The sequence below is a fragment of the Cervus elaphus genome, chromosome 14, assembly GCF_910594005.1.
Source record: "Cervus elaphus chromosome 14, mCerEla1.1, whole genome shotgun sequence".
NCBI classification, from domain to species: domain Eukaryota; kingdom Metazoa; phylum Chordata; class Mammalia; order Artiodactyla; family Cervidae; genus Cervus; species Cervus elaphus.
The window spans coordinates 10,427,167-10,451,157 of NC_057828.1; the positions used below are offsets into that span (position 1 = coordinate 10,427,167).

Genomic DNA, 23,991 nt, shown 5'->3' on the forward strand with positions numbered 1-23,991 from the left:
TAAAAATTTCCTTCTTATCCCCTGCCTTTTAGTATGAATAGACATAATGGTTTAAAATTACATTCATTCAATCTATATTCATGTGACCTGTAGAATTTTATTGGAAATAAGGCAGTAATAAAAAAAAAAGAAAAAACTGATTTGAATTACCAACCTGCTTCAGTGTGAGAAAAATTAATCTGAAGTACTGGAAAAATGGTATTGAATATGTGCTCCATCTAATGTAAGTTAACTAATTACACTGTTTGAACCTGTTTACAGAGAGTTGTGTTGATAATTTAAAAAATCTATAATAAAAAAAATTCTCAAAATGGCACTAACAAATCTTATTATATCATCGATTGAAGAAGTGTTATTTTTGCTTTTGTAAGGCATACTTTATATCAAGAGTATTTACCATAATTAACTTCTTTCTTTTTAATTAATTTTTTTATTGAAGGATAATTGCTTTACAGAATTTTGTTGTTTTCTGTCAAAGGATTAAATGTAAATATATTAAGAAGTAGTGAGTATAAGTGGTTTTGTAACAGAGCAGTATACTATGGGGGCTTCTGGAGACAGACCCTCCCCCATATACTCTGCTTTATTTTCTCTCTGAAGTACCCAGATAACAGTATCTGTGTTACAGATGCTAAAATTATCACCAGGTGGAAGAAATTACCTACTTGATGATCACAAGCCCCCAGACCGAGGGGACTCTCCTAAGGATTGATGCTGTTAACACCTGTTGACACCGCCCTGTTGCCTCACCATCAACCAGTCAGAGAACAGGGCGCTAGCTCATCCTGTGCTCTGGGAAGGGTCTTTCCTCCTGGCCTTTAAAAACAAATGCTTTTCTATACATCTGTGTCTCTTTTTCTGTCTTGCATATAGGGTTTTTGTTACCATCTTTCTAAATTCCATATATGTGCATTAGTATACTGTATTGGTGTTTATCTTTCTGGCTTACTTCATTCTGTATAATGGGCTCCAGTTTTATCCATCTCATTAGAACTGATTCAAATATATTCTTTTTAATGTGGAGGGAGGTTGGAGGGGGCTTCAGGATGGGGAACACATGTAAATCCATGGCTGAGTCATGTCAATGTATGGCAAAAACCACTACAATATTGTAAAGTAATTAGCCTCCAACTAATAAAAATAAATGAAAAAACAAACAAACAAACAAACAAAAACAAATGCTTTGCTAAATTGCTTTGGGCAAATCTGTTTTTTGTTTTTGCTTTTTCCCAGAGCTTGCTGCTTTGCATTTCTTGCTTGGTGCCCCAAAATAGAACTGCACTTGTCTTCATCACAACCCCGTGTCGGTAGAGTGGCTTTGTTGATTATAGTTGTGTCAGGTTATCTAAGGTCAAGACAGAGGCTACAATTCATTTCATGAGTCCTAATGTAGCCAAACCAAGTCTGGCTGTTGCCTCTGAAAAGCCAATAAAGAGGCCAGGTTGGTGGACAAGAAAGATTTCTTTTTTGTCTGAATGCTGGCAACCAGCGTGAGTGGGAGGATGCCCATCCAAAGACTGACTCCTGCGCCCCCCACCCTGGATGGTCAGTGGGCAAGAGTTTTTGTAGGCAGATGGAGGAGGCCACATGCAGAAAAAGCACAGTCAGCTCTGATAATCATCTTGAAATCAGTCATGGGTGGTCTGACCAGCATCACCGTGATGGTTTTAGGTGCCCTTAATCCTCAGTTCCAGGGCTGGTTTCCTCACGTTTCTCTGAGGCCAGTCTCAGAACTGTGGCAGCTTCCTTAGGTCACAGCTACAGTCTGGTCATTGCGTAGTTAACTTCTTCCACCTGGTGGGGATTCAGTATTTTTGGACACAGGATATGGCTCAGAATATTATCTGTAGACCTTGAGAAGAAACTGAATGTCCTTGACTACGCTTAATGACTAACCTCTAACTATTTGGTCTCCTTTCACTGTTTTCCTTTGTTTCTTCCTGTTCTCATTTCTCTGGCTGAACGTAGTGTTTGGCTAAAGTTTTTCCACAGACAGAGGGCAAGCAGAGGGTGTGGGGGGCAAGGACCACAGGGTCCTGCTTCATTTCATTAATACCTGTTTTTCTCTCCTTGCTTATGGAAAAGGGACTGACAGAGGACTGGAAGGAAGTGAAGAGATGGCCGAGTCTAATCACTTATTCATGTGGTTGAATAACTTCAGTTGCAAAATGTTCAAGCAACTTTCCCAAGGTCGTGTAACTGATTAATGACAGAGCTGATCTAAAAAGGTAAGATTGAATGAGCATCAAATATTCAGTGTTTGTAGACATTATATGTGAGCTCAACGCCATCAGTTTTTTGGCTGTTCTCAGCCTGAAATGCTCTTTGCCTTAAACCTTTCTGTATCAGTTTTGATCCACCTACCCAAGGAAGTCTTCCTAACCTGGCCCTGCTCAAAGTCTTCTCGGTACAGGGCACCTTCTTCTACAGTGCTTTTGTGTCCAGAACTTAACTACATCAGTTTACTCACCGTTCTGAACCTGTTTGATTGCTTTCTTCCTCCTTTTAGACTCTAAACTTCTTGATGGCTCACTATGATCTTTATTTGTGGTCACCTCAAAACCCGGAAAAATGCTGAATACATAATAAGGGAGTCAATTTTTAATGCATTCAGAATTGCAAAATTATATGCTGATTTATATTGCTCTTTCATTATCTCTAGTGTACATGTTTTATCTCATAAGTCATATTATTTGCAATCTAAAATATGCTACAATCTTGTATCATGGATCAAGCAGTGCTGTATACATTCAAAACAGCCCTGCCTATTGATTACTGTAATATTTTTTATTTGTAAAGATAAATATAAGACTGAGCTTTATGAATCATATTTAATGTTCACCATATTCTTTAAATTTATAAATGCTTTGTAATTTATAGTAGGATGGTATAATATTTTTTTATTTTTATTGGGGTATAGCTGATTTACAGTGTGTTAGTTTTGCTATACAGCAAAGTGAATCAGTCATAAGTATACATATATCCCCCTTTTTTAGGTTCATTTTTCCATGTAGATTATTACCAAGTATTGAGTAAACTTCCATGTACTATATAGCAGATCCTTATTAGTTATCTATTTTATATTTAGCAGTGTATATATGTCAATTCCAATCTCCCAATTTATCTCTCTCCCCTCTTCCCCTCTATTAACCATGTTTGTTTTCTACATCCGTGACTCTATTTCTGTTTTGTAAATAAGTTCATTTGTACCATTGATGATATCAGCTCAGTTCAGTCACACAGTCATGTCCAGCTCTTTGCAACTGTATGGAATGCAGTACGCCAGGCGTCCCCGTCCATCACCAGCTCCCGTAGCTTGCTCAAACTAATTTCCATTGAGTCAGTGATGCCATCCAACATGCTCATCCTCTGTCTTGTCCTTCTCCTCCTGCCTTCAATCTTTCCCAGCAATAGGCTCTTTTCCAGTCGGTTAGCTCTTTGCATCAGGTGGCCAGAGTATCTGAGTTTCAGCTTCAGCATCAGTCCTTCCAATGAATATTCAGGATTGATTTCCTTTAGGATTGTCTGGTTTGATATACTTGCAGTCCAAGGGACTCTCAAGAGTCTTCTCCAACACCACAGTTCAAAAGCATCAATTCTTCAGTGCTCAGCTTTCTTTATGGTCTGACTCTTATATCCATACATGACTACTGGGAAAACCATAGCTTTGATTAGACAGACATTTGTCAGCAAAGTAATGTCTCTGCTTTTAATTGTGCTGTCTAGGTTTGTCATAGCTTCTTCCAAGGAGCATGTGTCTTTTAATTTCATGGCTGCAGTCACTATCTGCAGTGATTTTTGAACCTAAGAAAATAGTCTCTCACGGTTTCCATTGCTTTCCCATCTATTTGCCGTGAAGTGATGGGACCACATTCTGTGATCTTAGTTTTCTGAATGTTGAGTTTTAAGCCATATGGTATAATATCTTGTATGTGACCTAAGAAGAGCAAAAATAGCTCCATGTCCTGAAAATTAGACCAGTCTCAGGATATGGGGGAATAATGTGTTTAAGGTCAAGACAGTCTGTTGGAAAGTAAGACTCCAGGCCATAGGAAGCTTTTCATGCACATTGTTAGTGGTTACTTTGTTTATTTGGAGGTAATGCAGAGGAGATGAAGGCTGGTTGGCAGGTAAACAACTGAAGCAACCAGTTGTTGTTTTTTAACTGCTAAGTCGTATCTGACTCTTTTGCAGCCCTCTGGAACTGCCAGGCTCCTCTGTTCATGGGATTTCCCCGGCAGGAATACTGAAGTGGGCTGCCTTTTACTTCTCCAGGATATTTTCCTGACACAGGGATCCAGCTTGTGTCTCCTGCACTAGCAGGTGGATTCTTTATCACTGAGCCATCAGGACAGCCCCAAACAACCAGTAGCAGTATCTTAATCACATTTTCTTGGTAGAAATGGAGCCATACATCTAAAGAAGCAGCCCCAGGAAGAGAATTAGGAGCTCAGGCAACTCTAGTACAAATTAGGTTTTCCACACACAGACCCAATGACTAGATGTGCCTAGGGGAAGGGCACAGTTCACCAAATGAAAGTACACATTCACAACAGAGTTTGGGGAGAGGATGATCAGCTGCTGGGTCTTCTGAGTACTAACGTCAGACCAGAGAATGCTAATTTCTTTGACTTTTGGGCAGTTATTTTCAGACACATGGGAAAAACATGGTCCAAATTTTTAGATGCAAGTTAAGTGATCAGAAATGAGAGGAACATGGAGATCAGTTCAGTTTAGTTCATTCACTCAATCGTGTCTGACTCTTTGCGACCCCATGGACGGCAGCACTCCAGGTTTCCCTGTCCATCACCAACTCCCAGAGTTTGCTCAAACTCATGTCCATTGAGTCAGTGATGCCATCCAACCATCTCATCCTGTTATCCCCTTCTCTTCCCACCTTCAATAATTCCCAGCATCAGGGTCAAGTCAAGTGATTCCTCACATCAGGTGGCTAAATTATTGGAGTTACAGCTTCAACATCAGTCCTTCCAATGAATATTCAGGACTGATCTCCTTTAGGATGGACTGGTTGGATCTCCTTGCAGTCCAAGGGACTGTCAAGAGTCTTCTCCAACAAGACAGTTCAGAAGCATCAATTCTTTGGTGTCAGCTTTCTTTATAGTCCAACTCTCACATCCATACATGACTGCTGGAAAAACCATTGCTTTGACTAGATGGACCTTTGCTGGCAAAGTACTGTCTCTGCTTTTTAACATGCTCTCTAGATTGGTCATAGCTTTTCTTCCAAGGAGCAAGCATCTTTTAATTCCATGGCTGCAGTCACAATCTGCAGTGATTTTGGAGCCCTCCAAAATAAAGTCTGTCACAGTTTTCATTGTTTCCCCATCTATTTGCCATGAGGGGTGGGACCAGATTCCCTGATCTTAGTTTTCTGAATGTTGAGTATTAAGCCAACTGTTTCACTCTCTCTTTCACTTTCATCAAGAGGCTCTTTAGTTCCTCTTTTGCTTTCTGCCATAAGAGTGGTATTATTTCTTATCTGAAGTTATTGATATTTCTCCTGACAATCTTGATTCCAGTTTGTGCTTCATCCAGCCTGTCATTTTCCATGTTGTACCCTGTATATAATTTAAATAAGCAAGGTCACAATATACAGCCTTGACATGCAACAACTAGTCTGTTATTTCATGTCTAGTTCTGTTGCTCCTTGACCTGCATACAGGTTTCTCAGGAGGCAGGTCAGGTGGTCTGGTATTCCCATCTCTTGAAGAATATTCCACAGTTTGTTGTGATCAACACAGTCAAAGGCTTTGGTTTAGTCAATAATGCAGAAAATTTTCTGGAACTTTCTTGCTTTTTTGATGATCCAAAGGATGTTGGCAATTTGATCTCTGGTTCCTCTGCCTTTTCTAAATCCAGCTTGAACATCTGGAAGTTCATGGTTCATGTACTGCTGAAGCCTTGCTTGGAGAATTTTGAGCATTATTTTGCTAGTGTGTGAGGTGTGTGCAATTGTGTGGCAGTTTGGACATTCTTTTGCATTGTATTTCTTTGGGATTGGAATGAAAACTGACCTTTTCCTGTCCTGTGGCCCCTGCTGAGTTTTCCAAACTTGCTGGTATATTGATTGTAGCAATTTCGTAGTATTGTCTTTTAGGATTTGAAATAGCTCAACTGGAATTCCATCACCTCCAATAGCTTTGTTCATAGTGATGCTTCCTAAGGCCCATTTGACTTCCAGGATGTCTGGGTCTAGGTGAGTGATTACACCATTGTGGTTATCTGGGTCATGAAGATCTTTTTTTGTAAGGTTCTTTTGTATATTCTTGCCACCTCTTAATATATTCTGCGGAGACTGAATACCATGGATCTATGGATCCGTTAGGTCCATACCATTTCTGTCCTTTATTGTGCCCATATTTGCATGAAATGTTCCCTTGGGATCTCTAATTTTCTCGAAGAGATCTCTAGTCTTTCCCCTTCTATTGTTTTCCTCTATTTCTTTTCACTGATCGCTGAGGAAGGCTTTCTTATCTCTCCATGCTATACTTTGGAACTCTGCATTCAGATGGGTTTATCTTTCCTTTTCTCCTTTGCCTTTGGCTTTTCTTCCTTTCTCTGCTATTCATAAGGCCTCCTTGGACAACTTTTTTTTTTTTTCTTTTTGGATGCATTTGGAGGCATTTTGGTGATCTTTTTGGAGTTATGCAGGGGAGAAGGAATTTATATCTTCCCTATTGTAACAACAGTTTGAGGAGTTTAATTTCTAATGTTTTTCTTTGTCTACAAATGTCCCTAATAAATACCTATTAATGGGGACATATCAGAAGATTGGTTGGCATGGATCAAAAGGCATACGGTGATACTTTCTGATAGAATAACTGTTTTGACTCCTCTTGACTTTAACCAGCATGGACTAAAATTATATTTTAGTTTTAGGCTAATTTATTATAATAGCTACATCCATGTAAAGGAATCATCTATTGCTGAAAGAATATGAAGCAGAAATATGGGCTTGGGCACAAAGAGATTTTATTTTTTCCAAATATGTCCATAGTAATGAATAAATATCTTTAGGGGCAGGTTTTTGGTGTCTTTGAAATAATTTTTTTATGACTTATTTTTCCTTTTCATCATAAAAGGTAGTTATTGTCCTGAAAATTCTGTACTGCTGAACATTCTACTAGATTTTACAAACAATGCCTTTGAACTTACTGATCTTCTTATATTAGCAGGTTCTAAATCAGGTGTATGATTTGCTTGCTTATAACCTTCCAGGCTTTGGCCAAAGTCATCTTTGTTGTGACATCTTCCTTGAGTCACTCAATTTACAATTGTAGCCCTTCCTAGTGACTTGTTCCCACTTTACGTTCTCCTTAAAATCCTCACCACTAACTTGTAATACATTTTTCCTACAGGTCTTCTAGATTTCCACTACAAAATTGTTCCAAAATGAAGTTCCACTCAGTCTATTTCCCCCTTTTTTTGTTCTTAGTTAAATTCCCGGAATCTAGAATAGTGACTGACATAGAAAGCACTTCTTAAATATTCATTGAATGAATAAGCAGATGATGATTGTGATGCAGAGAGTGAATACCATGGATGCGTTTCATGTACTAGCCCGATCTGGTGGGAAAAAAAAAAAGCTAAAGTAAAAACATGTTTCTTGATTGAAAGCAATTCTTTTAATTCTGGAAGGAAATGGTTACAGTTTATATGCTTGAAGAAAATGAAACTATTTTGACACTAGGAAAGTTATTTTCTTCCATATAATAGAAGAAAAACAAATTTAAAATAAATGAATGAAGAGATCAACCTTATCAGAGAAATAGAAATAAAACAAAAATGATATAATATTTCACCTATAGGACTATCAAAATACAGGAAGGGGAAAAATGTCAGACTTTGTCAAGAAGGAGAGAAATAAGAAATAATGTACCTATGCTGCTTTAGCTGCAGTCACGTTGAAACCCGAGAAGCACACTCAGGAATTCAGCAATTCCACTTCCTGTACAAGTTTCCAGGGAATACATACAAGATGACGTTGTGTGTGATGCCAAATGAAAGAAGGGGAGAAAAGACCAGAGAAGGGAGAACAGTTTTCTGAATAAAACAACAGATCATTGAGTTTAGCATGTTTATAAAAAACAATAGTAACATGAAAAATGAGATATATGAGAAACACAGTCCATTAAAAAAAACAAAAAAGTTCTGGTTTGTAATGTTTCGCCAATTTGTATGTTGTAAATAAGCCGTGGCTGATTTCAGGCTACAGATGTGAAAATGAAACAGTGATCTTTTTCTAGCAAATACTAGTCAGCTCCCGCATCCATCAATTAAAGATACACCTCAGAAGTAAATTGTGGGTAAAAAGGGCACATTTCCTCAACTGCATTTTGGAAAGAGTCATAAAAACTAAATTACAAGGACTTACCTGATGGTCCAGCAGTTGTGATTTCACCTTCCAATGCAGAGGGTGCAGATTCGATCCCTGGTCAGAGAACTGCTGCTGCTGCTGCTGCTAAGTCGCTTCAGTCGTGCCCGACTCTGTGTGACCCCGCAGACAGCGGCCCACCAGGCTCCTCCATCCCTGGGATTCTCCAGACAAGAACACTGGAGTGGGTTGCCATTTCCTTCTCCAATGCATGAAAGTGAAAAGTGAAAGGGAAGTCGCTCAGTCCTATCTGACTGTTGGCGACCCCATGGACCGCAGCCTACCAGGCTCCTCCGTGCATGGGATTTTCCAGGCAAGAGTACTGGAGTGGGTTGCCATTGTCTTCTCCAGTCAGAGAGCTAGGATCCCACAATAAATACTTTAACAATGGTCCACATAAAAAAATACTCAGTCACATAATGTTATATATTCCACATCGATACACATATATATTAAAATATGAGTATATACCCCAGGTTTGTTTTAGGTGTTTTATTGTTGTTTTTGAGGAAAAGAGGAAAGATCATTTGAGGAGGAGGTGAAGTAAAAATAATTTAAAAATTGGTCAAAGTTTACTTCAAAAGTATCTGTAATTTAATTTATCCACTCAAATAGTTACTTGAAGGAAACAGATATTAAGCTTCTCAATTCTGGATGACAGGAAACTGGTTATTACTGTTTGGTATCTTATTTTCTGGGCTTTCCTGATACCGCAGTTGGTAAAGAATCTGCCTGCAGTGCAGGAGACCTGGATTAGATCCCTGGGTTGGAAAGATCCCCTGGAAAAAGAAATGGCAACCCTCTCCAGTATTCTTGCCTGGAGAATCGCATGGACAGAGGAGCCTGGCAGGCTACAATCCATGCAAGAGTCGGACACGACTTAGCAACTAAAGAGAGAGAGAGAGACAGAGAGAGAGAGAGAGAGAGAGATCTTATTTTCTTGTAGTTTTAAATTTTTTATTTAAATAAAAGTTAAGAGAAAATAAATACCTACTCTAAAAGAATCAGAAACACAGATAAGTGTCATAGTGGCATAGGCTTAAATGAAGTCACTATGGTGGTGGAAAGTGGTATCAAGATTTCAGATGAATTCTTGGTGAAAACACTGTAGTATTTCTGCTCTAGAGAATCAAAGCTATAAAGGAGGAAAGTTTTAATGGTTGTTTAGGGAATAAATAGTCCTTTAAAGATGTAGAAACGTGGTCTAGTTTGGTTGAGTTACCTTCAACAAATACTGGAAAATGGGAAAATACTGTAAAATCACATGTAATGCAAGGTACAATAGAAAAATCTATTCGAAGTATTCAATATAATTGTATGATCTTCTACTTGGCAAAAATGCAAAATTTCTAGTCTAGTCTGGGAGTGATATCCTTGATTATGAATGAGGGTGACCATATAATTTGCCAATAAAACTGGGATACTTTCCGAATGAAAAATGGCACTACTAGTAATTGTGCCTGGGCAAGAGGCGTGAACCTGTAAGTGAAGATTCATACCCACATTGAATATGACCGATAATTTTTATTGAAATATATGGACTGGAAGTGAAAAAGTATATGCCTTGAAGTCATATGATGAGTGATTGGATCAGGAGAATCTACAAGATAACTGAGAAGAAAAGACAGATGAAACAGCATTTTAGAAAACAGTGCTAAAATGCAGTTGGCCAAAATCACTACAATACTGTAAAGTAATTAGCCTCCAACTAATAAAAATGAATGAAAAGAAAAAATAAACGTAAAATGCAGTTGGTTAAAACTAATGTTGGAGAAGGCAATGGCAACCCACTCCAGTACTCTTGCCCATGAATGGAGGAGCCTGGTGGGCTGCAGTCCATGGGATCACTAGGAGTCTGATGGGACTGAACGACTTCACTTTCACTTTTCACTTTCATGCATTGGAGAAGGAAATGGCAACCCACTCCAATGTTCTTGCCTGGAGAGTCCCAAGGACGGGGGAGCCTGGTGGGCTGCCATCTATGGGGTCACACAGAGTTGGACACAACTGAAGAGACTTGGCAGCGGCAGCAAAACTAATGTATTCAATTACTTAGTGAAAGTTATTGAGAAAAAAATACTCAGGACAAAAATATCATGAATTTACATCTTAAGCATACTCAGAAGTATGAATATACATTATTTGACAAAGGTGATAATTTAATCATCCCCTATGTCATTTAGATAGTGGACCCATTTTCCAAAAACTTTGCAAAATATGTCTGCATTAGTTTTAACCAACTGCTTTTTGAACTATTTTTGTCCTGTGGGTTCATTTGGAAAGAAGATCATAGCAGTGTTTTCTAAAAGTAGACAGATTCTGCTTTCTTTGATATCTCAGATTTTCTGAAGGGTAGAAAATCACTGCCTATGACTGAGTTAAAAAAAGAAAAATCTGAAGTTATCTTTATGTCAAGGTGTTTATTGATGAGTCAGGCCTGCTAAATTGTCAAACCATGCAGTTTCCTTGTTCCTGTGGTTGTTTGCTCCAGAGTCAGAATAAGAAAATCAACAGGGTAGACAGTGCCTTCTCTTCCTTCTACAAGACAAGGATTATTTCCTCTATTTTTCAAAGTTACACTTTCTATAACAACACCCCAGAGTTTTTGACATGGGAGGCTATTCAGACAATCCTATTCCACTCTTTGGTGAAATTACTATATTTGTATGATAAATAATTCTAATTCATTTTTAGTGATACAGATATTCCAGTGCATTCCTGTGTGTTGAGGCAAATCACCTTTATGAATCCATTCTTAAATTACACAAAATTAAAGTCAAAATAAACTTTGCAATTGTAGTCATGGCATACATACATACACACACATACATATAATAATATGAAATCCAAATACATATGAAATTATATATGACTTGTGCAGTGTGCACTTTCTGTCATTAGAAAAATTCAAAGATAGAGAAAATAATGCATATCTGTTCATTATCTTAATTTCTTAAAAAACTGGAAATAGAACTGCCATATGACCCAGCAATACCACTCCTGGGCATACACACTGAGGAAACCAGATCTGAAAGAGACACGTGCACCCCAATGTTCATCGCAGCACTGTTTATAATAGCCAGGACATAGAAGCAACCTAGATGCCCATCAGCAGATGAATGGATAAAGAAGCTGTGGTACATATACACCATGGAATATTACTCAGCTGTTAAAAAGAATTCATTTGAACCAGTTCTAATGAGATGGATGAAACTGGAGCCCATTATACAGAGTGAAGTAAGCCAGAAAGATAAAGAACATTACAGCATACTAACACATATATATGGAATTTAGAAGATGGTAACGACAACCCTATATGCAAAACAGAAAAAGAGACACAGAAGTACAGAACAGACTTTTGAACTCTGTGGGAGAAGGTGAGGGTGGGATGTTGCGGAAGAACAGCATGTATATTATCTATGGTGAAACAGGTCACCAGCCCAGGTGGGATGCATGAGACAAGTGCTCGGGCCTGGTGCACTGGGAAGACCCAGAGGAATCGGGTGGAGAGGGAGGTGGGAGGGGGGATCGGGATGGGGAATACGTGTAAATCTATTGCTGATTCATGTCAATGTATGACAAAACCCACTGAAAAAAAAAATAAATTAATTAAAAAAAATAAAAATAAAAAAACAACAACAACAACAAAAAAAAAGAGACATAAAAAGTATTTACTCATGAGAGAGGGAAAATCCTCATAGAAGTGAAGAACTTGATTTTACTGGTGAGAAACTACAGTGACAAAGCAATTAAAAATATGTTAATTTTTAAGACAGAAGATACAGGATAAAAGTGATAAACATCATCATATAGATTCTACTTCCGAAACTCAATTTTAGGGCAACTAGGATGCTGTGAAATTGTTGCACTCAATATGCCAGCAAATTTGGAAAACTCAACAGTGGCCACAGGACTGGGAAAGGTCCATTTTCATTCCAATTCCAAAGAAAGGCAATCCCAAAGATTATACAAACTACCACAAAATTGAACTCATCTCAAAAGCTAGTAAAGAAACGCTCAAAATTCTCTAAGCCAGGCTTCAGCAATACATGAACCGTGAACTTCCAGATGATCAGGCTGGTTTTAGAAAAGGCAGAGGAACCAGAGATCAAATTGCCAACATCTGCTGGATCATTGAAAAAGCAAGAGAGTTCCAGAACAACATCTATTTCTGCTTTATTGACTATGCCAAAGCCTTTGACTGTGTGGATCACAATAAACTGTGGGAAGTTCTTCAAGAGATGGGAATACCAGACCACCTGACCTGCCTCTTGAGAAACCTATATGCAGGTCAGGAAGCAACAGTTAGAACTGGACATGGACCAACAGATTGGTTCCAAATAGGAAAAGGAGTATGTCAAGGCTGTATATTGTCACCCTGCTTATTTAACTTATATCCAGAGTACATCATGAGAAATGCTGGGCTGGAAGAAGCACAAGCTGGAATCAAGATTGCCGTGAGAAATATCAATAACCTCAGATATGCAAATGACACCACCCTTATGGCAGAGAGTGAAGAGGAACTAAAAAGCCGCTTGATGAAAGTGAAAGAGGAGAGTGAAGAAGTTGGCTTAAAGCTCAACATTCAGAAAACTAAAACTAAGATCATGGCATCTGGTCCCATCACTTAATGGGAAATAGATGGGGAAACAGTGGAAGCAGTGTCAGACTTTATTTTTGGGGGCTCCAAAATCACTGCAGATGGTGATTGCAGCCATAAAATTAAAAGACGCTTACGCCTTGGAAGGAAAGTTATGACCAACCTAGATAGCATATTAAAAAGCAGAGACATTACTTTGTCAACAAAGGTCCATCTAGTCAAGGCTATGGTTTTTCCAGTGGTCATGTATGGATGTGAGAGTTGGACTGTGAAGCTGAGCCCTGAAAAATTGATGCTTTTGAACTGTGTTGTTGGAGGAGACTCTTGAGAGTCCTTTGGACTCCAAGGAGATCCAACCAGTCAATCTTAAAGGAAATCAGTCCTGGGTGTTCTTTGGAAGGACTGATGCTGAGGCTGAAACTCCAATACTTTGGCCACCTCATGCGAAGAGTTGACTCACTGGAAAAGACCCTGATGCTGGGAGGGATTGAGGGCAGGAAGAGAAGGGGACAACAGGGGATGAGATGGCTGGATGGCATCACCGACTCAATCGACATGAGTTTGAGTAAACTTCGGGAGTTGGTGATGGACAGGGAGGCCTGGCGTGCTGAGATTCACGGGGTCGCAAAGAGTCGGACACGATTGAGCGACTGAACTAAACTGAACTGGACTAATTATCAAGCCAGCACAATGGTCTGATACTATATAAGGCTTAGAATTGCATTTTGTAACTTATTTAAGCAAATAATTGCAGGTTTTATAACAACTAGAAGATTTCTGTCTTAGTGCAAACTTTCTCCTTTAAAGATGAACTGCCACTTGCTAATACAATGATACTTCAGGCTCATATAGAAATGCTGCTTAGAAATGCTGCTTAATTTAGAAAAGAGTGAAATAGTTTTCTGCTCATTTTCTTTCTTGATTTTTAACTTTGGGGCATTTAACTACCTATGTACTTCTGTAATCTGTTAAGTAATCTAAATGTTGTTTGAACCTGCTATAAGGTTGCCATGTCTCTGTGTCAAATGCAAAGTTAAAATTAACAAAACACACAGAAAAAAAGAAGTAACTACTATTCTCACTGTGATATTTTGCCAAGGAAATTTAACTCAGTATCTCGGTACTCTTAGCTGCCCACAAAAAAGGAAGGCAGACAAAATGAGATTAGACTATTCAGTCTTCCCCACTAATTATCAGTACATTTAAAAAATGAGATATATAAGAAGTGTTAAAATTATTTCTTTGTTTTATCATATTGAGTTTTATCTCATCCATTTAATCAAAATAAAAATATATAATTGACAGGATACAATTCTGAGAAATATCTTTGTGAAATCTTAAGTCTCAAACATACATCAAGGAAATGCATTCAGATATACGCCCAACAAAGTTTCCTGCTATAGAAATAAAAAATTCATAATCTATTTTAAATGATTCAAATGTGATAGTGTTTTTTCTTTTATCAGTAAGCAGTTTATCAAGAGCAGTGATATTTTATTTTAAACTTTGTAATTTGATATTCAAAAATAATATTTTACAAAAAGATTATATAATGTTCATAGATAAGTTGTTTTTCTAATTTTTATTTTTTAAATTAATTAATTTATTTTAATTGGAGGCTAATTACTTTACAGTATTGTAGAGGGATTTGCCATTCATTGACATGAATCAGCCATGGGTGTACATGTGTTCCCCATCCTGAACTCCCCTCCCACCTCCCTCCCCATCCCATCCCTCAGGGTCATCCCAGTGCACCAGCCCTGAGCACTTGTCTCATGCATCCAACCTGGACTGGTGATCTGTTTCACATATGATAATATACATGTTTCAATGCTATTCTCTCAAATCATCCCAGCCTCACCTTCTCCCACAGAGTCCAAAAGACTGTTATTTATATCTGTGTCTCTTTTGCTGTCCCACATAAAGGGTCATCATTACCATCTTTCTAAATTCCATATATATGCATTAGTATACTGTATTGGTGTTTTTCTTTCTGACTTACTACATTCTGTATAATAGGCTCCAGTTTCATCCACCTCATTAGAACTGATTCAAATGCATTCTTTTTAATGGCTGAGTAATATTCCCTTGTGTATATTTACCACAGCTTCCTTATCCATTCATCTGCCTATGGACATCTAGTTTCCTTCCATATCCTGGCTATTGTAAATAGTGCTGTGATGAACACTGGGGTGCACGTGTCTCTTTCAATTCTAAATTCTTTGGTGTATATGCCCAGCAGTGGGATTGCTGGGTCGTATGGCAGTTCTATTTCCAGGTTTTTAAGGAATCTCCACACCATTCTCCATAGTGGCTGTACTAGTTTGCATTCCAACCAACAGTGTAAGAGGGTTCCCTTTTCTCCACGCCCTCTTCAGCATTTATTGTTTGTAGACTTTTGGATAGCATCCATTCTGACCAGCATGAGATGGTACCTCATTGTGGTTTTGATTTGCATTTCTCTGATAATGAGTGATGTTAAGCATCTTTTCATGTGTTTGTTAGCCATTATGTCTTCTTTGAGAAATGTCTGTTTAGTTCTTTGGCACATTGTTTGATTGGATCATTTGTTTTTCTGGAATTGAGCTGCAGGAGCTGCTTGCATATTTTTGAGATTAATTCTTTGTCAGTTGCTTTGTTTGCTTTATCTTCTCCCATTCTGAAGGCTCTCTTTTCACCTTGCTTATAGTTTCCTTTGTTGTGCAAATCTTTTAAGTTTAATTAAGTCCCATTTGTTTATTTTCATTGCAGCCATGAAATTAAAAGACACTTACTCCTTGGAAGGAAAGTTATGACCAACCTAGACAGCATACTAAAAAGCATAGACATTACTTTGTCAACAAATGTCCGTCTAGTCAAGGCTATGGTTTTTTCAGTGGTCATGTATGGATGTGAGAGTTGGACTGTAAAGAAAACTGAGGGCGGAAGAATTGGTGCTTTTGAACTGTGGTGTTGGAGAAGACTCTTGAGAGTCCCTTGGGCTCCAAGGAGATCCAACCAGTCCATCCTAAAGGAGGTCAGTCCTGGGTGTTCATTGGAAGGACTGATGTTGAATTTGTAACTCCAATATTTTGGCCACCTGACGCGAAGAGCTGACTCATTTGAAAAGACCCTGATGTTGGGAAATATTGAGGGCAGGAGGAGAAGGGGACGACAGAGGATGAGATGGTTGGATGGCATCACCGACTCAATGCACATGGGTTTGGGTGGACTCCGGGAGTTGGTGATGGACAGGGAGGCCTGACGTGCTGCAGTTCATGGGGCCACAAAGAGATGGACAGGACTGAGCAACTGAACTGAACTGAACTGAACTGTTTATTTTTGCATTTATTTCCATTGCTCTGAGAGGTGGGTCATAGAGGATCCTGCTGTGATTTATGTCAGAGAGTGTTTTTGCCTATGTTTTCCTCTAGGAGTTTTATAGTTTCTGGTCTTACACTTGGATCTTTAATCCATTTTGAGTTTATTTTTGTGTATGGTGTTAGAAAGTGTTTTCGTTTCATTCTTTTACAAGTGGTTGACCAGTTTTCCTAGCACCACTTGTTAAAGAGATTGTCTTTCTCCATCGGATATTCTTGCCTCCTTTGTCAAATATAAGGTGTCCTTAGGTGCGTGGATTTATCTCTGGGCTGTCTATTATCATTATTGTTTTACTCCCATGCTATGATTTCCATTAAAGAATTTCCTCTTACTCATGCCTGGTGTTTCCTTAAATTTTATCTGAAGAAGAAATGGGGACATTTAATACTGAAGTTTCCAGTGCTCTTGATTTCGCAGATTCTGTAACCCTCCTGCAGTCCAACACATCCCGGTGTTTTCCTTATCACTTGCAGGCTGTCCACTTGCAACTGTGTGGCCAGATGGGCAGTTTTGCAATGTTCTTTCATCACGAGGTGGGTGATACTCGGGTTTTTCTCTTTGTGCTCAGCTACTGATGTGCAGTGCCCTGTCCATTAATTTATGTAACAAGTAAAAATTATTATATTCAAATTCTGTGGTTTTATTTATTAGCTATATTAACAAGGATATGCTTTCTTCATCCACTCTTTGGCTGTTCACTATGCAACAATGCAACTCATATACAAATGGCAGGATAAATGCTGGTTTCTTTTCTGGAATTACCCAACTTTCAAGACAATGAATTGATTCTCTGTCATCGGAGAAGTTTTGTTGTTGTTCAGTTGATAAATTGTGTCCAACTCTTTGCAACCCCATGAACTGCAGCTCCCCAGCTTTCCCTATCCTTAAGCATCTCCCAGAGCTTGCTCAAACCCATGTCCGTTAACTTGGTGATGCCACCCAACCATCTCTCATCCTCTGTTGTCTCCTTCTCCTCCTGACTTCAATCATTCCCAGCATCACGGGCTTTTTCAATGAATCTGCTTTTTGCATCAGGTGGCCAAGGTTTTGGATCTTCAGCATTCGTATCCAACTCTTTGCAAGCCCATGGACTGCAGCATGCCAGGCTTCCCTGTCCTTCGTCATCTCCTGGAGCTTGCTCAAACTCTCATTGAGTCAATGATGTTATTCAACCATCTCGTGCTCTGTTGAATTAGTCCTTCCAATGAACCTAGAAGGCTACTCACTTGTTTATTTTTCTAATACATTTTTAATTAACAAATTTAAACTATTATAAGTTTTATGTTTATTAAATTTGATGGTGTTCCAATTTTAGCAGTGGGGGCCCCTTCAATTTGTACCTTAGATTTTTGCCTAAATATTCGAAATATTTTTTTTTCTTTTTCATGAATCCAATAATTGAATAGAATGTTTTAGTGTCTGCTGTTCTTGCTCAGTATGATCATGTAAATACTGCTCTCTTAATATGCAGTTTTAAATCTTGTTTTATTTTAGAAAGTTCTACTGAATTAGTTTTAGTACCTGTTCTGTTCCTTTGGCAGTTTTCCCTTTTCAAGCATCTTACTATATTTATGCAAGATCTTCTGTTCCTATCTTTTCTGTTGTCATCTCTATCTCCTACATAACTTATTTTTTAATTGTTAAGTATTTCAACTTTTGTCCCTTTTACCTTTACTGTTTATAATGCATTTTCATTTGTACTGGCATGCCTGGACAGTATATTAAAAAGCAGAGACATTACTTTGCCAACAAAGGTCCATCTACTTGAAGCTATGTTTTTTTCAGTAGTCATTTATGGATGTGAGAGTTGGACCATAAAGAAATCTGAGCACTAAAGAAGTGATGCTTTTGAACTGTGGTGTTGGAGAAGACTCTTGAGAGTCCCTTGGACTGTAGTGAGATCCAACCAGTCAATCCTAAAGGAAATCAGTCCTAAATATTCATTGAAAGGACTGTTGCTGAAGCTGAAACCCCAATACTTTGACCACCTGATGTGAAGAACTGACTCATTTGAAAAGACCCTGATGCTGGGAAAGGATGAAGGCAGGAGGACAAGGGGACAATAGAGGATGAGGTGGTTGTATGGCATCACAAACTTGATAGACATAAGTTTGAATAGTTTCTGGGAGTTGGTGATGGACAGGGAAGCCCGGCATGCTGCATTCCATGGGGTCACAAAGAGTCAGACACGACTGAGCAACTGAATTTAAACAAAATATTATTTAGTGTACAATATTCGTTTTTCAGGACTGTATCTTTGCTAGATATCTAGCCCTTGGATCAAAACCCTGATATCTACCCCAGTTTCTTAAATCTTGTTGGTATATGGATTTCTTCCTGCTCACCTTACATTCTGCAAGTAACCTAACAACAAATTTTCTATTGACATTTCATTTATCAGTTGGAATAAACTGATTTCTCCTATGTAAGCTTCCTTAATGTTCTGTCTTTTTTCTGTTACTCTGGGACAAGTATCACATTTTGATTCCTCTTTCCATACTTTCATTTACTTTCTCCACATTACCTGTGTGTTCTTATCCCCATGTTATCTCTAAAACAAGATTTTAGTGTGAGACTTCTATAGACTATTTCTTTTGTACCTCATTCTGCATATCTGCTGTCTCTACACTTCATCCACAAAATTACACAAGATACTGAGTTATAACAACAACTGTTATCATTTTACAGGAAAAAAGTCCATATCTCACTCAGTTTAGGTAACACCTCCTAAATGTAATGCCATTTTTTAATTTTTTCTAAAATTCCTTATATTATTTCACACCTAACCCACTGCTCATTGAATCTCTCTCGTTTGGCTTTACTTATTCATGGATCTATACTTTATTCTTAATCTGTGATTATTCTTTTTTTTTTATTGATTCTGACAATTTCCATACTTGACCCCTGATTAGCATGTCAGTTCTACATTTTCAGCATACATACTTGGTGATACACATAAGCCCTTATGTGACTCATAATCACCTCATAACCAATATTAATTCATATAAAATCCAATAACTGTTGTTTTATCGAGTCTTTAAGTATCTACTCCACTTTTAAGACATGTCTCTAAATGATGTCAGAATTGCTTAAAGTCTCACAATCATGAATCCACTGTCCTAATGTCAATAAGAACAACTGGTGTTTCTTTGCTGGATTTTAATTACTTAATTTCAAAAATAATATATAGATATTTAATGATGATGATACAGTTATGATTTTGACAGACATCATGTCCTGACCTCTCCCACATCCATAATACCTCCTGCCCACCCTGGACAGCACTGATGGGTTTTGGGCAAATTGTTTTCACAGTCATCTCTGAGGATGATCCCTTAGAAATTAAAACAATCAAGATATTAGTTTTTTTGTTGTTGTTGTTGTGTTCATTAGAAGGCTTGTATTAAATGATATTCCTTTCTAGAATTAAAAATTACAAAAGCAATTTCAATAATACAATTATCAATTAAATTTTGAACTGTGGCATTGGAGAAGACTCTTGAGAATCCCTTGGACTGCAAGCAGATCAAACCAGTCAATCCTAAAGGAAATCAGTCCTGAATACTCATTGGAATGACTGATGCTGAAGCTGAAGCTCCAATACTTTGGTCACCTGATGATAAGAACTGATTCATTTGAAAAGACCCTGATGCTGGGAAAGATTGAAGGCAGGGGGAGAAGGGGATGAGTGGAAGAGGATGAGGTAGTTGGATGGCATCACCGAATAGAATGACATGAATTTGAGCAAGCTCTGGCAGTTGGTGATGGACAAGGAAGTCTGGCGTGCTGTATGTAGTCCACGGGGTCACAAAGAGTCAGACACGACTGAGTGACTAAACTGAACTGAATTGATTAAATGAGTATAAAAACCACAAACCACATATCAATGTAAACATATGTGTATATAAATGCATAGATATGTACATTTATCATAATTTATGACAATTTAATCAATATTAAAACTATATATACAAACATTAAATCCCATTTAATTATGGAGAACATAGCAATTCTGTTACCCATTGCTATTTGGAAAGTAGATAAAATTGTCAAATTTGCAAAATTTGTAAGTATTCAAGATTTATATTCCTGAGACATTTTGTTTAATGATTATAATACTTTTTAATTTCACATATACAGTCTCATTTGTTTCCCAGTAGAATCTATAATGTATTTTAATACATTTTCAGAACTTAGGAAGGATTTCATGAGGCCCAAATGAATGATATGCTTTATATAGATCTGTATGCAGTTCTTAATGCACGTTAAGAAAGTGTGATACAAATGAAATAATTGTTTCATCTACTGCATTGCCCTATATGTACTGTTCATGAGCAACACACCCACAGAATCTTCCAGGCACATCCGGTTTGGTTTCACTCAGTTGCTTTTACTAATGAGGTAAACAAATCATTTTCTACATTCGAAAGAGGAAGAAGTTGTGCTTTTCATCCTGCTATGTCTGCATTTCTACTGTGAAGATGACATTTATTCACATAACTTAAGAAAAGGGAAAAAAGTAGGCTTCTTTGTGAAACTCAGTTCTGTAGAGACTAATACTTTCTCTGTAAATACATTCTGATTACTCAGGATTAATTTAAAATGATATAATTTTTCATTTTGATTAGAAGTAGCAGTTAACAAAACATACCAAGTCAAAGACTAAAAATAGTTATTTAAGAGTCAAAGGCAGAGTCTTATTGTCACTTCTCTTCTTAGAGAGCTATTAGAAGGAATAGAATACATTGTGAGTTCCCTAAAAGTGTAGAAATAATGTTGAGTGATTGTAATTAGGAATATCGATTTAATTACCTCCTAAAAATAGCTTGTTACTCTCCGTATATAAATGCACATATTCATATTTAGCTTAGTTAAGTGGATTTAATTAGAATGAATATTGATACCAGGCAACTGTATGGGATCCTTTGGCCACAGTGATTACTGGAAGCAGGGAGAATGGGGAGAAAAGCATATTCTCTCCATCTGTTTTCACCGCATTTATATGGTGACTTCATTCACTTCATCAACTGAGAATCAACATGGTAGAAGCCATACTACCAACAGCACTTAGGCTCAGATTTCCATGTTTTTATCATCAGACCAGCATCCCTCATTTTGTGTATGTTTAGATTTCTAAAAACCAATCAAATTAGAGGTATCTACCTCTGCTTACCCCTTGCTCATTAACATATTAGTACATGCACATGTATGCATAGAAACATACATTCCCATACATTTATTTCCCTCTCAAATTCAACTTTACAGATGTCCCAGGTATTTATTATTCTCTTCCTGACTATACTTCCTTCACCCTGTATGATAGTCTGTAGGTCCATCCATGTCTCTTGTAAATGACAGTTTTGTTCCTTTTTTGGATGAGTCACATTCCATTGGATACATGCACCACATCTTCTTTATCCTTCCATCTGTTGATGGATGTTTAGGATGCTTTCCTGTATTGGCTATAGTGTTGCACTGAACAATGAGGTGCATGTATCTTTTTGGATTATGGGTTTCTCTACATATATGCCCAGGAGTGGGATTGCTGGGTCATATCATAATTCTATTTTTAGTTTAGTTTTTTTTTTCTTTTGAGGAATCACCATATTGTTCTCCATAGTGGCTGCATCATTTTATAGGCTCACCAGTGTGGGAAGGTGCCCTTTTCTCCACACCCTCTCCAACATGTAATTTATAGATTATTGTGATGATGGCAATTCTGACAGGTGTGAAGTGATACCTCATTGTAATTTTGATTTGCATTTCTCTAATAATTAGAGATCTTAAATTATCTTTTCAGGTTTGGTTGGTCATCTGTATGTCTTATTTGGAGAAATGTCTGGTAACATATTTTGCCCATTTATTTATTTATTTATTTTTGATACTGAGCTGCATAAACTATTTTGGAAATGAATCCCTTGTCAGTGATTTAATTTTCAAATATTTTCTCCCATTCCAACTGTTGTTTTTTCATCTTATTTATGGCTTCCTTTGCTCTGCAAAAGCTTCTAAAGTTAATTTAGGCCCCATTTGTTTCTTTTTGTTTTTGTATTCATTACTCTAGGAGATGAGTCAAAGAATATCTTGCTGCCTCTATGCAATTTAAAATCACATCCAGGACAGGATATCAAGCTATGATATTGGTATTCTGTGTGACATTTATTCCTATCAAACAGATCTGATAATACTTCTCAGTATAGAACATGAAACAAATGATATATTTTAACTTCTTCTATTATAATCAAAGCATTGTAATGAATAAAGTATAAAAGGATCATTGAAGAGATGTTTAATTAAAATGGAAAATGCAGTTATCAAGATGATTCTTACATTTGAGCTGGATAGTATTTTTTGCAAATTTGTATTCCATTATTCTTATATAGCCTGAGAAATAAATCTCTTTATTCTGTATCAAGCTGACTTCTGTGCCTTCTGGTTGGTTTGATCAATGTGAGCACTGATGGACTGAGGAAATAAGAGGAGTTAGGTTAGTTACTGATAAGATACACTGATGGAGTGGGTACTGTTAATAGACTCTTGTGTATGATTTGTTATAGGGTCCGTATATCATAGGGTGATATATGAATGTACTATGTAACACACATAAGTAGAAAAATATTCTAGGTCTGTTGGAGGGCAATGACTCAGTTGACTCTACAGGCATTACATTTTTTTTTTATTCCATTGCCAAATTAAAGTTAGTTTGTACCTGCATCCTCTTGATTGAGGGGCTAGAAGATCTCTTTGAAGGACTCTGTAATATAGCCACAGTGAATCTTTCTTCAAGTGTTTTACAGTCATTTACAGAGTGACTATTTATTAAGAAAAGGAAAATATTTTTAATTTCCACACAGTTATAAAGTATTACTGATACCAATTCCTGAAAACTGTTAACGCCAGCCACAAGTGAAGTTTCTTGATTTATGGAGTGTTGCTGTGAAACTGCTTCCCAGATGGTCCAGTGGGGCTGTGACTTGTACCACTACTAAGAGTGTTTTTCAGTTCCAGACTGTATGGAAAAAAAAGGTCTAATTTGAAAACTGGAAAAATTCCAACAATGATCCTTGATCCACAGATTAATATTATGAAAGGAAGAACCGAATACTAAGTCCTTGGAATTGCCTCTCATCTTTGTTGTTGTTCAGTTGTTAAGTCGTGTCCTACTCTGCAACCCCATGGACTGCAGCATGCCAGGCTTCTGTGCCCTTCACTATCTCCTGGAGTTTGCTCAAACTCATGTCCATTGAGGGTCTCTCATCTATATCCTCTTATATTCAAAAGGGGAGAAAATGCAATAGAGCATCCCTGAGAGATTTCAGAAATTAATGCAAAAATCAAGGATTTTAAAGATGCAGGATTAATAATTTATATATCATATCTGTTCACCTTTTGCCTGTGCAAAGTAAAACAGGCTCTGGAAGATGACTATTCTTATGTACTAAATTTGGAATTGACACTAATTCCAATCATAGTTCCTAGTTAGTATACTGCAGAAACAAATCACAATAGACCCAGACATCTGGTATGTAACTCTTAGGTTAGTGAATTAACTCAATTTATATCAGCAAAAGTAATCAGAAGCAGTATATATTCATGTAGCAAAGAACATTTTTTTTCCATTTATTTTTATTAGTTG

At 37.5% G+C, this 23,991-nt stretch overlaps 1 long non-coding RNA gene across 2 annotated transcripts in view; it reads left to right on the plus strand.

The window, feature by feature from the left end:
• Nucleotides 1–1,916: 1,916 nt before the first annotated feature.
• The window catches only part of LOC122708284, a 37,191-nt gene continuing 15,116 nt past the window's right edge, over nucleotides 1,917–23,991 (plus strand). For both annotated transcript variants that reach the window (XR_006345094.1, XR_006345095.1), the window contains exon 1: nucleotides 1,917–2,228. This is a non-coding gene — a long non-coding RNA (uncharacterized LOC122708284). The remainder of the gene's footprint in view (nucleotides 2,229–23,991) is intronic.